Here is an 18,040-nt window from a genome sequence, read left to right on the forward strand (position 1 = left end):
AGCACCTGTCTTGGTCAACCCTGTTTCTTACAATGTCAGCTACTTCTTAATGACAGAAGGGAAAGGAACACACGATAATGTTTGAGCTGCCCGAGCCATCTACCATCTATCTCTCTTCCTACCCTGATCCACAATGGGTTAAGACTTCAGACCATCTCAATTTAAGATGATGTGCAAACCAATCCTACCAATCCTAGCTATTTAGAGTTTTGAATCCCAATGTGTCAGATCTAAGATATATAATGATACATGATATTGTTATTTGACATCATTACATCATATTTATTATTATAATACTAAAGCTGAGTTCCACAAAGTGAGATACTTGTTTTAACTCTTAAGTGATTTCCATTATCTTAAATTGAGATGTATATCAACAGATGGCCACATAAATACATACAATAAATGTTCCATGTGAATAACCACAGCTTTACTTGCACAGAGGGATAGTGTAGTATACCAAGAGGAATAATGACATCTAAATCAAGATTCAGCTGTTGTTTTAACTTTTGCCTACTTCTGTTTCTGCTGCCAGGCGGACTTTGGCTCTAGTTTTCCCACCTCTTCAGAGGCCTACAATCTGCACCAAATGTTTCACATTACCCGGTGTGAAAATCCGCCTATTCTCTTGGATTTTTTACAAGTCCATGCATCCCTAGAAACTTGATATTTCATATTTCATTCTGGTTTAAGGATGTCATTGTGAGTGGACACCAGTTCACATGCAACAGGCCCTCCTTTGATCAGCTTGACCAGAACTAATTGCACAGGGAGAACCAATTTTAAAAGAAATTGACAGATTTCATGGGAATTGACTAAATGAGGTAAGCTTCCCAAGTGTTTTCATTAGTACAAATGTTTAGTGAATACTCATTTCAGAATTTATTGTGTTTCGTCTTTAAGATAAAGTTAACAGTTATAAGATAAACAGAGGCTGACACACTGGGATCACCAAAAACGTTCGTTTTTTGTCACACCACAAGAGTATTTCTGTGAGTAAACTATGATGAAGAGAGTCCAGGGAAATCAAATATCTCAATTTAATTCTGCTTCAGTAACACTGACACACAAATAAACAGTATTTGGTAACATAACATTAACATTGTTCCCTTCTATAAAAGTATTTTCAGTATGTATTGGCCTGGTGTGTCCAAGTTAAGTAATTACTGATGTGTCCAAAAATAACAACCCCTTTAGGCTTGTAACACCACAACTATAAAATCCTTATATTCACTTCCATGGACTAGATATCAAGAGGTAGACGTAAAAAGAACTTTAAGCAGCATAATCGTTCTTATAGTTTAAGAGGACTCTGTAGGGACTTGTTTGGGAAGGGCACATGCTCCTTGTGAAGTATGTTTTCATCAGTTGTATGGACAGACATCCCCAACTGTGTTCTATTACCAACATTACCTTTGATTCTCAACCACTAGTCTTTAGTGGAAGATCTAACTTCATGCAAAGCGCAAGAAATATTTGACCCACAAAAAAGCAACACATGACTGAACTAAACAAATATGCCAAAGAAAATCAAATGATTGGTATGTATCCAGCCTTGACCTGCACAGTTTTGAGGAGCGTTTTTGAAAGGCGGACAATTTTACGGTTCTTTAAAGCAGGTCACTTATGGTCACAGCAGCAGGTGACTGGAATGAGGTCATGATATGGTCATGTGGGGGGGGATTTGAAACTTAGAAGCAACTGCTGTGAGAGAAGGTAAAATACATCAGAAACCTTGCCAGTGTTTTTTGTCTTCCCCTCATCTCCTCTTCAGGTGTCGTCTAGCACATCACATTTCTGAGTGATGTTCCAGGCACTGTATCTTAAAATATGACAGCGAAGGATTGATAGGGATGTCCTCAGAGTTGCCAGGGTGACCGGCTCTTTGTACGCCACCTGTGCACGTGTATTTTACGTGTTCGGTTTGTTGTGCACTGCTAATGTGAGTTTTTTTGTAATGGTTTTATGGCTGTTATTTCTAATACAGTACATGTAGTCATTTAGCAGACGCTCTTATCCAGAGCGACTTACATTATCAGATTGCTGTAAGTATTCGTAACTGCTCGTCGTTTCTTGAACTGTAAGTCTAAATATAAGCGATGTATTTTGTGAGGTCTTTTTGTTTTCCATCCCTTTTCTTTACATGTCTTTACAAAGAATTGAACTTGGCAGTATTTTGCCTGATCTCCTTGTTTGATAGTCCTTCAAACCTGTGGCCAATCCTCCAAGAAGAGCCATGGGAGCAAAGTGCATTATGACTCCATTCTGTAATGAGGCTGAAACACACCCAGTGTCTGGCTGGGGGAAATAGAGACTCAAACCATTTTAAAACCAAGCCTGAAATCTATTCTCAATTGCTTCGAATTTTTACCGGTTATCTGATATGATTAATTGAGGCAATAAAAAAAATATCAGTGCAATAAGTATGTGTGAAATTCTCACTGCTTGGTGCTGTTGCTTTCAAATGTGAAAAGATAAATGAGCTTGATGAGTTCTCCAATTTCGACTTTGGCTTCCTGCATCTGGTGTTCATGGATCTGGCAAATGGAGCTACTTTACAGGAGCCATGAGAAATTCCAACATCAAAAATGACTTTGTTAGGGGTTCCTTCTGAGGGGATGCGAAAGGAAAAGAAGAGGGAAGGAGAAAAAGAAAGAAAACATTGGTAATGGATCATAAATTACACTTTTTACAGGGTGACGTGATTCGATCTGGGTGTCAGCTCTTCAAAAGTGATTGGTGAGACCAAAGCCAATGCATTTTCTAAGCCCATTCTACTACAGATGGGCTCATGAGTTATGCATTGCATAAAGGTAAGAGGACAGTTAGGCAGAAACAATTAGTCTCAATTGACCCAAACACCAGACCACTCCAATTATTTTCAAACCACAAAATTCTGATGTTCTGTGGGAAATGTTTTATGACTTATTTAAAGATTTGGTTGAAATACATATCTGTTACAGAACATGTTTTTTTTTAAGTAAAACATGTTGCATCAAATAAACTAGGCCTATGCAGTCAAATCACAGTATAGGGCAACACTTCACATTGAGATGGCATCAGCTACCATATAACTAGATGGCAATACATATAGTAAAAACATAGTAGGTACATGGGACCTGCTATGTAAGTACATGTATTAAGTGTTAGCAGTATAGGTTGATGAAAAAGGCCCACTACGGGGAAGGGGTGCCTGGGCTAAGTGGATGTTGTAAAGGGGCGGTTGAAGGTTGTCTAACCAAAACAACAAAATGTTAACATCCACTTACCCCTTACCGCTAACCCTAACTCCTACAGCAATCACTGTGGCCCTCCATCCTCGTGTTTCCCAACCAAATGTCTCTCGCCTCTACGTGCTCCTAGTTCCAACAGTAATCATCAGATTACCCATGCCCAAACATCAGAGGGTTTCAGGAGGCTTCTCAACAAGTGCAGCCTCCGCATACCACACTTTAACAAGTATCTTACCACATTTCCACTGTATCCAAGTCAAACCACATGGGCCGAGGAGAGGGGAAGGGTTTCCAACGCTTCCAGGATCGGGCCATTAGTCATGTTGAAATTCTTGGAGAAACAACATGTGGAGCACTATCGCCAAGGAATTAGAAAACATGAACCAGGGAACTGACACAGTTTTACACTACATTTGTAATTTTTTCAAACACTAATTATAGGTAATGCATCGTGACTTTTAATGTGGTCGAATTCACAAATCTAGCATAAGACTGTGCACATGCATGATTTTTATCCTTTTGTCAGCGTCCATGGTACCAACAGTAGACAGCAGGGTCATTAGTGAATAATAACTAAACTACGGACTCCAGTTGTTATATGTTTGTGTTATACTGCTAAAATAGATACAAAATAACCTTCTATAAGCCCAGGAGTAATTTCCAAGTGTGAAAAGTCCATTGATAATAAAGTACAGGCTTCTTTCCTATGAAGGGATGAATAAGTTGCCTTTGTGATTAGAGACAGGCAAATGAAAAATGTTCCTCTGTTGACAGGTCCCGTTGAAAGTAGCCGTGACAGTGAGTACAAAATGATCTACGTTCAAATAGCTTGAGTCTTCCTCCTTCACAGACATTTTCGGTTCTACACAGCATGCTCATATAATGGTTAGCCACCTGGCCCAGCACTGTTTTAATGGGGGAATTTCAGACTAATTCTGCCTGGAATGTCAGATGGCTTCCCAAGATGATGCACCTGATACTAAAAAGCAGTTCACAAGAGTTCCAGAACAAGACAGATAGCTCCCTTGCGGAAAGCTTCCCCTTCTTTCCATATTGTCAGCTCAGAATCCCATTTTTTTCCCTCTCCGCCTGCTGGCATGTATTTGACAACTACCTATCATATACCATTAATTTCAAACATATAGAGGGAATCCTGGGGGGGTCGGGGGGGGGGGGGGGGGTTCCACACATGTTGCAATCCCCCAATCCCTCTTTGCTCAATTGTCACGATAAACCCCCCCCCCCCCCCCCCCTCCAAACTATGAGATAGATATATAAAGTTTTTTAGGATGGCAGAGTTTTGGCATCAACTACTGAGGGAGAACACCTCTGGATCAGGTCAATTAGAGTTTGCGTGCCCGTGTCCAGGTTTATGGTGGCTTTTCATTGGAACAGAAACTCTTTGTTGGTGGAAGAAGCAAGGCAGGTGTTCCCCTGCCCTCGTCCTGGACCCATGTAATGTGATGAAGTCTGGGGCTTGCTCCAGATGCGTCTTGGGCGATTTCTAATTAAAGCATACAGCATACATAAGCATGGACTTGCGTCACATACAAAGATCACAAGAGATGCATCATTGAAACAAAGCTTAGATATAGAATTTGAAATGGCTCATCAAGAAAACCCCATGTTCTTGACAGTTGCCAATGTATGTTGAGTGCCTCTAGCCTTCAGCACAGTCTCACTTCAGGGGTTCCTCACAAGGGTAACTATATCAAAGGACTTCCACCTCATTCTGTGTGTGTGGGAGTCTCAATCTTTACTGCCCCACACTCTTAACACCTAAGGAACCACACAGCTGACAAAGTGCCAAAAGTCTTAGAGTAATGCTTTGTGGTGTTTATTCTTTGAATCGTTCTGCAATGAATTCAGATGAACAAATATGGCTGACGTGGGTTTGAGCATAAAGTACACTGACTGGTATCAATATAGGCATTGGTCTAAATTAGTCCATATGATTCCACTTACCTGTAAAGGCAAGACGCTTCAAGAGGTGTATTAAAGAAGTGTATGCTTGGCTGAATGCAATAATAGAACTGTGTATCGGTAAATAGCCTGACCCAAGTTTCATCACCTGCATAATAATGTTGCTAGAGACAAAGTTATGTTTTGGTCATTTTTGATTGTGCTACCATGCCCTTAACGGTGTATCCTCAAGCATAATCCGTGACCCGTACCATCCTAACACTATTCCAGCTGCTGCCGTCTGGCAAATGGTACTGCAGTTTTAAAGCCCAGATCAACAGGCTCAGAGACAGCTTCTTTCCCCAAACCATCCGACTTTTGAACGAATAAGCCTGATGGTGTTTCTATAGATTATCATATAGTTATCATTAAAGTACATTTATATAAAGTTGCAGTGAAATGATATCATGTTGTACGCATATGTGCAATTATGATATGTAATTATGAATTATGATTGTAGTCATGTATGATTGTATGGCTGTGTGTAATGTATAATGTTTTTCTGTATTATCTATAATTGTATTGATTTGATCTTAAATGTATGTATTTTCTTGTTCTTTTTTGTTTTTTTTTCATCATCATATCATCATATGTAGGAACTGGAATGTAGTTACATTTCATTAGGATTTAGTGGAGGTTTGGCTTTCTAGGGGTCAGTGAAATGTAAAAAAAAAAATGTATCTTGTTTTGGCAACACAACCTTCAACTGCCCCTTAACAACATCCACTTACCCCTTACACCCCTCTCCCATACTGTGCATTCTAACACTTTTGTAATAACCTGTAATATACAAAATACAATTTAATTGCATAGCAATGTTTTTACAATAAGTAATTACATGTCGTTAATGTAAACGTTTTTGAAGTGTTCAAACTACTCGTCTTAATATATTTGAGTGGCAAATCATACATTCATAGTTATTTTTAACTTGTCAGTATGCTTCCACAAGGATTATATGTAAACATCTCTCCTCATTATCATGCTGATCAAATTCCCTGTATATCCACTGGGATTAAAGTATCCAGGTTAAATTGTCTTACTGCTAGTTATGTTTCTTAGACAGCATTTCCAACCAAGGTGACTCCTCATTGCAACAATGTTTTCACCAACTGTCCCACAATCGGATGTCTGTGTTTGCAAAACAATACAATATAATACAAATGTGCCATGGCTAGCTGTTGCTTGATTACATAGTCCAACATTCTAAATACTGTAGTAACTGCAGTTTTACCTTTTACTCCATAACTACAGTTTTACTCCATAACTCCTATATACCAGTCATTTTACTTCTACTAATTTAAGTAAATTTAAGTAATAGTAATTTAACTTTAAACCTCTGATCGTACCACAAGTAAAGAGTTTAAAAAAAGGTTTATACAATTGTTTAAAATATACCAGACTAGAGAGCTAGTCCTGTGCAATAAACCCATCTTCTTGGTAGCTACAATATGACATTGATACAACAATGTTTACTTTTGGTGAAAAAGTTTGGCCTTTATCTGATTTTCAAACCATCAATATGCCATCATGATATCAATGATGGCGTGAACTATAAACTGATTTTTGCTTTGCATATGGGGAAAAGTACCCTCTAGTCAGAATCTATGTTTTGATCAACAACTCAACAAGATCTGTTCAGATCGAAACAGCAACAACACCTGCAGCCATGTTGTTTGGCCATGCTCGGTTGCCAGCTTCCCCACTGATGGTGAGAGATTGCAGGGGTATTTCTCCCAAATAAAATGACCAACACACCATTGCAAAGATGATGAGGGATGTGCAAACTCTGACTGCACTTTTCTAACAGAGACTGTAGTTTTCTTACCTGAGTGGTTAGATTTCATTAATGTCATCAAATTGCATGGCCTGAACAAGATTATGTTATCACCAAAAACGTTTAGACATTTTAGTGATGTCATAGTTATGTCTGGACCTTGCTATGCACTCAGTTACTGAGAACTTATGAACCATTTACAAATATGACTTCACTTCTATCTGAACTTTTGGTTTAAGTGTGTTGTTATTTCAACCAGAGAAAAACAAAAAATGACAAAGACCTGACGTATGGGTGCAGTATGTTGTTTCATCAACATTGGTAGAACATTTGTCAGTGCTGCTTGCAGCTGCTAGGGTACGTTCTAAAAAAATTGTATTTATGACTTCCCCATCTGCAATAGTGGTTTGTTACCCAGGGGGTCATGTATTGCAGAAAATATTGGTTATGTAGTTTCTTTGTAAGTAAAATATTTAAATATCTATCTGTATAAGGCATTTATCAATATATATTTTATTTGTATGAAATCTGAAACAGCTCAGTAATTTGTTTTAAGTATCAAGGTCATCGGTGTAACACTGGTCACATTGTTGTGATTGCAGCCATTATTTTCTTTGTAAAGTTCGGACTAACTGGACTATCATAACATTGTACCTATGCTGTGAGTTTACCTGGACCTGATAGATCAGATAGTCGGATAGAAGTTAGTGTAACATTGAAATACAAACATAGTAGCTTTAGTTTACTACAGAAACAATGTGTGTACATAATGTCATACTGATGTATTTTGTCTCCGATTTGTTACACTTATGCCGATATTCAGTAATTGTTGTGTTTTTCTCACTTACAATCCATTTTTCTACAGCTGTATGTAGTATACTAGAACAATCCTTCAGAACAGTATAAAGTATTGCAAATGCCATTTCCAGGCACAGAAACATTACCGGTCAGAGTAATCTATGAGCTGTTTCAATGCAGAGTACTGTCAGTGTAAGCATGACTTTGGCTGATGTTTTGCTCTATTGACATAAACCATTGGTTTATTGAAGCTGTTAATTATTATTAAGGCTTACGGCTTATGCTGAAGGGATTGCATATCTGTTGATGCAACAATTCTTCTTTAAGGGTAGAGTTTTGTTTATTAGAAATCCATATTTGACATCAAACAAATGCTACTGCTCTGTGTTATGGTTCAACTATATTTCTTGTGTATATAACAATATATATTTTGGTTTGGCCATCATTGTTTATTCACACTGTCATATTTTCTGCCGATTTTCCAGTAAAAAGCCTGACCTGATTTTCAGGTATTCGGATATTATTGTTAAATAGAAAGTAGTGTCACTGCAATTGGGGCAAATTATCTGTACATTATTTAAATTAACAATAGCTTTGGGATAGTACATGAATTGGAATTCAATCTAATGAGGTTCTTTGGCAGGCCCCTTTTGCCCCTAAGCAGCAAGTAGATCATAAAATATGACCACAAATTATAAGAGGTTGACTGGTGACATATTGTCTTGTAAGTGCCTCACCCTCAGTTAGGAAATGTGATCGTTCTACAGAAAGTGCAATTTGATGTTCAAAAATGGCAAGCACCCACATAATGTCATCCTTAAGAGGGGAAACATTAGACATTTCAAAACACACAAACCTTTCCACAGTGTGCATTTCTAAAATCCTCTTTGTGCCACACACTGTACATCACTCATGCACTTTCGAAACAAACCTCAAAGGACCACAAAGCCCTGGGCATTTAAATACCGGGGCATTTACCATGATGAAATAAGAGTTCACTTACAACTAGTACTTTTAGGCCTCACTAATCCTGAAATATTGGTCTGTGACGAATGTCAGAATTTAGGAAGAATTCGGCTCCAGTTTCAAGGCCTTATCAGTGTAATGCCTGATGCAGATCCCTTAGTCTATGATGAACAACCATTGAGACAGTGGCAGGTCTCCACATCCCTCCACCTCCTCTTATGCTGTCTTTCACAGAAGCAGCACGCCGCCTTGTCACTTTTCACTGGACTGCCAAAGTAATAAGCCACAGTTGGTGATTTTGCTTTAGTGAGGACCCTTCTGCTCTTTTAATATTTGTTGTTGGTGAAGTATGGTGGAGAAACATTTGTCATACTGCTTCACTAATACTAACACACTGATAATACACACTGTTGATAGTGGAAGCAACACTAATATTATAGAATAAAATATAAATACATGTCCTATTCTATGAGTTGTCAACTATTGTCAATGCAATTAATTTACAAAGATTAAGATATTTTGCAATTTTCTGAAAATAACATTTAAAAAAAGAAACATGTACATATAAATGTCTTTATTTACAGTAAACAAAAGTTTCATGTCATGAACTGGCAGCAATGTGGAACAATTAAATTCTCAGTTTTACATAGGTTGTCATTGTGAAAAATTGAATTTAATCGCATACTGTATATACAATATTATATATGTAAAATACACAATTAGGATAACAATAGTATGAACAATATTAGATAATGTACAGTCATTTGACAATCTAAACTATTGAAAACTAAAAATAATAGCAGCAAACGGGATCTGATGGAGGGTTTGTGACACGTGGTCGTGCAGGAGGTGGACCCAAATTCAAGGAGAGGCAGGCAGGATCAAAACTATAAATATTTATTTTCCAAAATAAAGAACCCAGACACAGAAGGAATGCTCACATAGACAACGACGCTACCAGGACAGACAAAGAAAGCAGACATATCTACAAAGGGCAGCGTGATCACAATGGACAACAGCTGAGGGACTGGAACAAGACACAGGAGTGCAGGGAACCAGGGGAGAGAGACAAAACAAGCGGCGGAATACACACAGACACACACACACACACACACACACACACACACACACACAGGGAGACAGAGAATACTAGGGGAAGGGAAAACCAGGGGAACTTAAAGTACTGGGGCACGGCTGTGGCTGTGACAAGTTGGGATGTCTGTAGTGCCGTCTGTACAGAAATGTTATGGTCTAGGAATGGAAACTATTATTGTGTCTTCAGTCATGACTCCCTGATAGTAAAGTTTACAATAGAATATGTCAGGGGTGAAAAGATGTTTTACACTATCTTTTGGGACTTCTTATGGATGGAGTCAGTGGGGGTTACAAAGACTTGTGCCACACTCAAATGTGGGAGTGATCAGGTTATGATGCATAGGATTCATTCAACCCATAACTCCTGCTTTTCAAGACACTTTCTTAATCAGTCTCAAGCAAATGAAACTCAGTCTCAGTCTTCAAATCAATATGGTACAATGTGAAGGTCGGAACTCAACCCAGACTAACTCAAGCACATGAACATTTGTAATTCATACAATTGATACAAATACAAGCAATGGACACACAACAACAGATGGACAGGACACAAACAGGACACAACAGCAATATGATTGGACACTGGTAATCCTTTACTGAAATGTATTAAATGCACTAAAACACACACTTATCTACATACATGCTACTAATATTCAGATGATCGCGTATGTAGTAGTAGGTGGAGTTGCTGAAGTAGTAACAAAGTCACACATAGCCAGCTCCATCCTGGATCAGGCACTTTGCTTTTCAGGTATACCCATGTTGCGTAAGGCAGCGCAACCTGACAGCGCAAACGGAGGAAACTTCAATGTACTATCCAGTGAGGGAAGGGATTACCCCATATTAAATGTACATGAAAGAGTGTTGAGTAATCTACAATATCTCCCACCCTCCTTCGAGCCTTCCTACTGACCACTGTCAGAATGTTAGTCTAGTGTAGCTAGAGAAACCAACAAGGGTGTTCATCTCCTCCTGTTGCTAGGTTCCTCTGGAAGGGGGCATCGTACAGCTTTAAACGGTCATTAAACCTGGTTTCCACATGGTCCTTCCCAGTGAATTGTGTGAGCAAGATAGCAAATTGATAATTTTGCCCAGAGCGTTTGTCACTTAACCATGGAGACTGTTTCGAAGCCTGCAGTTCGAAAACATCAGCTTGTCTTTGTTAATTTCAGTAACTTGGCATTACACAGATTTTGTGTGTGAGTGTGTGCATGGGTGTAAGAATGAGTGAGTGACACAAAAGTGTAAAGCTATAAGCAATTAGTTTTTGCTACTCAGAAATCCCAATTGTGCATTTACTGTGACTTAATTTTTTTTTTTACTTTTGCTGTCACATTTTTTAAACTGCTGTCACATTTTACACATTGTATCCAAAGTGACATACAAACAGGGCATTGTGCTGTTAAGAGATCTGAGCTGTTTCAACTGTGTAAACAATCTATTCCTCTTCCAGAACTTGTTTATACGGGTCTCCTTATCTTTAACATTTCACTGTTTCTATGGCAAATAGATTTCCACTCCCTTTCCCAAATGTGTCTGTCATCACTTTCAATGTATTTGGCTGAGGGCCAGCTCTGTCTAAATTACTTTCATTGATGGATTTATAGTGTGGTGCTTGAGCAAGCCTGCATTGCCATTTGCCAAATCCCTGTCAAATTGCACAACTCAGACATACAAAACACCATTTAGAAAACACAATTAACAAATACCCTTTCCTCGACTGTAATTTGAGTCCAAATGAAAGTGGAACTAAAGTGACCTGACAAGTTAATACATTTGGCGAGATTCTTAAGCGGCACTGAAACATGGGTTGATCACAGATGATCTGCAGTAGTCTGCGTTCTGTGGTTATGAGTGGTTTTAGGAATCTTATTTTCCATTTTGTTATCAGTTTTGTTTCACCCTAATTGCTCAATTAGGAGGCTGATGCATGGACTCCATGTATTCCAGGTGTCACCTTCAACCCTGCCTTTGTTAACAGTAGTTTCCTTGGAATATGTGTTGCAACATGGTCAGGGTCACAACAAAAAATAGTTTAGTAGCAGATAAGTTTGATGAAAAGCCACAGCAAATACTTTTTTGTAAGTCTCAACATATAGCATACAATTGTGATATCTTATTTTATACTGATCAGTAAAAGAATGGGTAGTGTGGAATTGGGATTGAAAAGGTTAAAGCTGAACACCTATCTAGAACAGATGAACATCAATGCCTCTCTGCTTGGTGTGTGAATGCTTTAACAAAAGAAAGTTTCCGACAAAGATGACAAGCTTGCTTGTTCGTAAATGAGTTATTTCAAGAGTCAGGGTGAAAAAGTCCCATGCATATCTGCACTAAGTAAGGACATAAACTTTCAATAATGACTGCCCTTTTGAAGAGCGCACATGGATTTGTAAAGTAAAAGAAAAATAGGACATAGGTAAGGCACTTTGACAGGCTCTCTGTATACAGCAGAATAACAGATTAATTGCAGTAAAGGGCGGCTGACATTCCTGTCAATGGGCTTTCATTGACTTTGTCAGGTAAACTATTTGGAACTTGAGTTCAATAACCAGAGACTCAACTTTCTCATTGTGCTCTCAAACAGCACCTGAGCCTCTTAAAAAGACAAAGGTTATTAACAAAACATAAACCATGTTCTGAAGAACATGTCTGTCATTACCTGTGAAAACAGTTAAGCCCTGGACTGCAAAAATCACGTAAGACTGACAAAGCATTTCTTTGAAATCCGATTGCACATGCTTGTTGATTGTAGTATTGTCAACCTTATCCTATACATTTACACAAACATTAATAACTTCTCAAGGTTGATAGCCAGGACATGTTACAAAGTCAGCCTGATTTACTCTCTATTTACACACCAAATAACATCTCCTGATATGACAAATGTATTTATACATCTGTCTACATTCACATTCTGAATATATTGTTTCAATATTTTCCATGACATTTGTACATTCTCTAAGGTTATCTTTCTATCCTATTTCTGTTACGTTTAGAATGGGGTTGGAATATTATGGATATAATTCCATTCAAGTGGGGGTTAGACTAGGGTGAAAAGTAATGGTAATAACTAGTAACAAAAATGTATACAAATAAGTACTGTTCTTGGTAAGGGAGGTTTTGAAATCACAATGAATAGATTATATGTTTGCAAATATAAATATTTTAACATACCAAGGAAGTCTGCAAATGTTTTAAAGTTGAAAGTGTTTGTTAACATTCGGTTGGTAAAATTTACTTTCAGGATTTACAAACCTGCCTGATGCATGACTTAGTAAGATCTATAACAGAGTATATTAGAAAATATTCAAAGTCAGAGCACATTTTTAAGTAGTAAAGAAAATAACAAAAATCTAACTATCAAATGATGATTGAAAAAAACAATACATTCTTCTGCAACTGTTTTGTAAACTAGAGATCACCTTTGACATGTTGAACTAATGGGTCTGACACCTCAACACATCTATTACATAGGTCAAATGTCAAGCAAAGATATTGACCTCACCACCACCACCACAAATATTCATTTCTACACAGTCTGTCACATCCTTCTGAGAACTTTCCATTCATGTTACAAACCAATGTTATTATAGTGGACATTTGTTTTGGGCCTGTAACTTTGCAACCATACTGCCATTTGTTTCTCTTTGTCCAATTGTCCAAAAAAGAGGACATTCCGGTACACAGCTTTATAATGATATCACAAAGGTGAACGACCTCAAGAATAGCAGATTTCAAAGTGTTAATTTAAGACCAGGAGTGTTCATTTCTCTCGTTGTTATTTAGGTCCACTCTCATGAGATGGACCTACAGTATATAAACACTCCTGATGTTAAATGAACACATTTAAATGTGCTTCTAGATAGTTATTTCCGATATAGATGTACTATACTTTAACAATTAACTATGCTGTAACATTTATTTCACTTAAAACATATTGTTTTCATGTTTTTTACCCAAACTTAAAATATAAAATGTGAAATATTTTTCCCTGGTTCTCAGGAGGACATGGTTAGTATACATACTACATTTGAAATTCAAGACTATACTCATGTGAGCATGACAGTAAAAACATAGCACTGTTCAATTAAATCCAATTAATTTGGTGATCTAACTTGCAGTACTTCAATATAGGTGTTTTACTCTCATATCATGTAGAACTATCTCTCAGACACATATTAGAAACACAGTGGAGTATGTGAACTGCATAGGGGTAATATTGTAAAGATAGAAGTGGCTTTAACAGTTTACAGATGTGCAACATGTGCTCATGGTGAGCAGGTTTTTTCAGTACACAGAAAACTGCAAGGATTCTCTGTGACATGAATAAAACACATTGTGGCTTAACACAACCAGACATGCTTCTGCAAAAGTAAAAGTTGAAAGGATTGAGAATGTATTGAGAAAATTCACCAATAATCCCCATTGTTAACTTGACATCTGGTGGCTGCCAGTAACTGTTGAATTGACATAATTGAACAATTTGTAAACTCAATTACAAATTATTGTTTGAGTATTGTACACAGTTATGGCTTAAGTCACTTTACTGCTCATGTATTTTAGATTGTGCATGGCTGCAACATGTTTTAATAATTAACTTACCTGCAATTGAATTTATAAATAAGACAGCTACTATGATGTCCATAAAATTAAGACTTGCAGTGTGTCTCATTGGTGTGTTTGTATGGGTTCATGTGCCACCAGATGTCAAGGAAGTTGAATACTAATATTGAACAGAATGGTTTCAAAATGACTGACAGAACACCTGCAACAAAGGCTACTACAAAGAACCCCGCTCTGACAGCATTTCCTCTCCCATCAGTCTCGTACATGACCTTGCAACATCTTGGAAAAAGATTTTTGTCCAGTGCTCTTAACCTGATGCTGGTCCCAAGAGAATGATGAAAAGCTGCTCTTGCAAATTGAGCACCAGCACACAGAATTAAGGGTCAAATGATTAAGGCCATGGCACACCTGCCCATAAATCTTGTTATCCTCTTAACAGGAGCTCTTCAAAAGTGGAGATCAATAATAAACAATGGTCATGGGGCTGCAGGATAAAGGTATGAGAGCAGCCAAATAGGCCATGCAGGATATTTAGGACATCCTTTTATTGCGACAAGAGAGGCCAGCCTGGACACATTGTGACTTCCAGAAGTCAAAACCAGAGCTCCTTAAAAGATAACATTTGATCTTTGGTTCCTCCACCCCTACCTAATGTGTAGTATATTACTGTGTCTTATTATCTATTCGAGTACACCAACATACATAGTTGAATAGTTGTTTAATACTATTGACAAAGCATTAGGCTGTGACATTATTCTAGATATATCCTTATGATCAATGTTGCTATTGAAATTGTAGTATTGCCATATTTTGGCAATATAAAACCATGGTAGTTGGTGCCAGACGGGCTGGTTTGAGTATTTTAGAAACTGCCGATCTACTGGGATTTTTATGCACCAGCATCTATAGAGTTTACAGGGAATGGTCCGAAAAGAGAAAATATCTAGTCAGCCGCAGTTCTCTGACTGAAAATGCCTTGTTTATGACAGAGGTCAGAGTAGAATGGCCAGACTGGTTCGAGATGATAGAAAAGCAACAGTAACGCAAAAAAAAAGTAGTTACAACCGAGGTATGCAGAAGAGCATCTCTGAACATGCAACACGTGGTACCTTGAAGCAGATGGGCTTAAAGCAGCAGAAGACCACACCGGGTGCCAGTCCTGTCATCTAAGAGGTCACAAGTCACACAGACTCACCAAAATGGGACAGTAGAAGACTGGAAAAACATTAAACGTAGGTAACAAGAAAACAACAAAAAAACACAGACATCCAAAAAAATTCTTACAACACAAAATAAATACAAACATTTTAACATTTATTTTTTTAAATATATCTAGCTAAACACACTGGAGAGAGGTAAGATAGCACAATCACTCCAGTCACACAACTTTCTGTCACTACAGCAAGGTTGTAGTGTATAAATAGGTATGTAGCTATAAACTTGTGTATTTGACCCAATACACACTATAGGCATATATTTCACTAAGAAAGTTTCTAATGACTAAACCCAATGAAGCAATCGAGATCAGTTACACAAATCTCTAGGCTCGGCTACATGTCAGGAATCAGTTTACCAAATCAAAAAATACTTGCCAATGCTTTTACATAAAAATAGATGTTGAAATAAGTGGTCTGAAAAACATATATAGAGACAGAATAAAATAAAAAATAAAAATCAGTAAATAATAAGCAGATATAGAAAGAATAAGAGAATTGACTGAGACCTACCATCATGTTAGGCTATTTGATTTACATCACCACATTGCTAATACCCATTATGATAGTTGAATATACATTTTAATTTTAACACCCACGAAAGGTTCCACTAACCCATTACCATGACCCATTGCAGTAAACGTTTCTGTTCCATTTCTATTTAATCAAAAGCCACTTATTTCTTGAGTGTAGCATGGCTTCGGTTGGTCTATTCAGTTTAGGAACAATGGGCTTTAAACAATACACTGCTGGTGAGTCTGTATGCTGCACCTTGGAAGGATTTCAAGGTGAATAGAAACCACAACCACTGATTTTTTCCTGTCAAATGACTGTGGGCTGAGCCTTTCCTGGTGCAACCCTAATTTGAAGTGGTGGGTTTAACCACTTGAGTTAATTAAGGCTGTCAATTTGATTAAATTTACATTGGGAACCCTGTGAACATCCTTTTCCAGGCCTTTAATAAAGGATATGCTTTTGGAAGAGGGGAAGTCTTGATAAAAGTTCAGACAAGTGCTTTGTTTATTTATCTAAAGGTTATTCAAATATACTTAAATTCTCTCATATGTGTACCTAGCTTTTGTCCTATGATTCAAGTAAGGTTACCGAAATAGGAATGTATTGTTCATCACCTATGTGTGCGCCAACCTTGTAATCGTGCTATATACTTAAAATATGCCGTACTATTAATAGTCTGACACATTTTATGTCACAATATGCTAGACCATTGTTAGGTGGGAAAGAACGCTGTGGGTGTGTTTATTGTGTATATCTATACAAGCAATACTTGAAATCCATATGTGTAGCAGAATTAGGCATAACAACTGACAAATACATTAAATATAGTGCTCCGGCCTATACAATATCAATAGAATGCTACTATTCAGGAGTGGTACAGTAAATGTAAATAAACATCAAGAGTTATATTGTGTCCAAATCAAATAGGCCTTTAGGCTAAACAAAGTCTTCCAATTTCAAACAACTAAAAGGACCTGTGATAACAGCTTTGAAACAAAAGCAAAGGTTTTGATGTTAAGGAATACACATGTAACTGAACCTGTGCGTATTTGCATAGCCTGCCTTTCTCCATCATTAGGTTTTCTGCAATGTAAATTGAGCTTGGCAATAACTCAAAAAACGACATGTTTGTTTAGAGCTCAGGAATGGCTCTTGCTTGTGTGGCGGGCAATATTTAGTGTCAGTTGCGATTATTCTGGGTAATGCAATGCCTTGTAACCGGTAGCCTATATATGATAGCCGACCATGTGATTGTCTTAAACACTGCTGCCCCCTTCTGCCTTTCCGGTGTAAGTCTATATAGGTAAGCGGAGGTTTTAGAAAATAGTCAAGCAAACTTGCCCTTAGGTTGTCATGAAAAGCCAACACTTAGATGACAAATTGGGGGCAATCTGCGCAATGGTGTAAACCTGTAATGTTTGCCGTATTTTTATAGTCTATGAGCAAAATCTAGGTTGATTAATAGGCTAATGATCCTTGAAACGAATGCGGAATTAGTATTTTTATGATTAGAGATAAAATATTTGTACAATTTCCACCACCATGCAAGACTAGTAATAATGCTTGATGATCGTTCACTGGATGTTGTCAACAATAATTGAAACGTGTTGAAAATAGCAGACATTCGTAGTATATTTACAGTCATTGGTTGGAAGTCATGTATCAGTAGTCAGACAATTTAGGCTATTCAGTATATATCTCAGAAACATATCTCACCATGGGTGTTGATAATATCTCCACACATGTTTTAAATTTATAACATTTCCTTAACTGTACGTACTGCGTAGATTTCAGCAGTCCTAGAACCGAGGGATAATTGACGTTTTGTTAAACCAATCATTATACGTATGGGGAGGTATTTCCTGTGGTCCTGACAAATTAGATATGCAAACATAAAAAATATCCTACAAGTT

Source organism: Osmerus mordax, chromosome 24 (assembly GCF_038355195.1).
Source record: "Osmerus mordax isolate fOsmMor3 chromosome 24, fOsmMor3.pri, whole genome shotgun sequence".
Taxonomy (NCBI): domain Eukaryota; kingdom Metazoa; phylum Chordata; class Actinopteri; order Osmeriformes; family Osmeridae; genus Osmerus; species Osmerus mordax.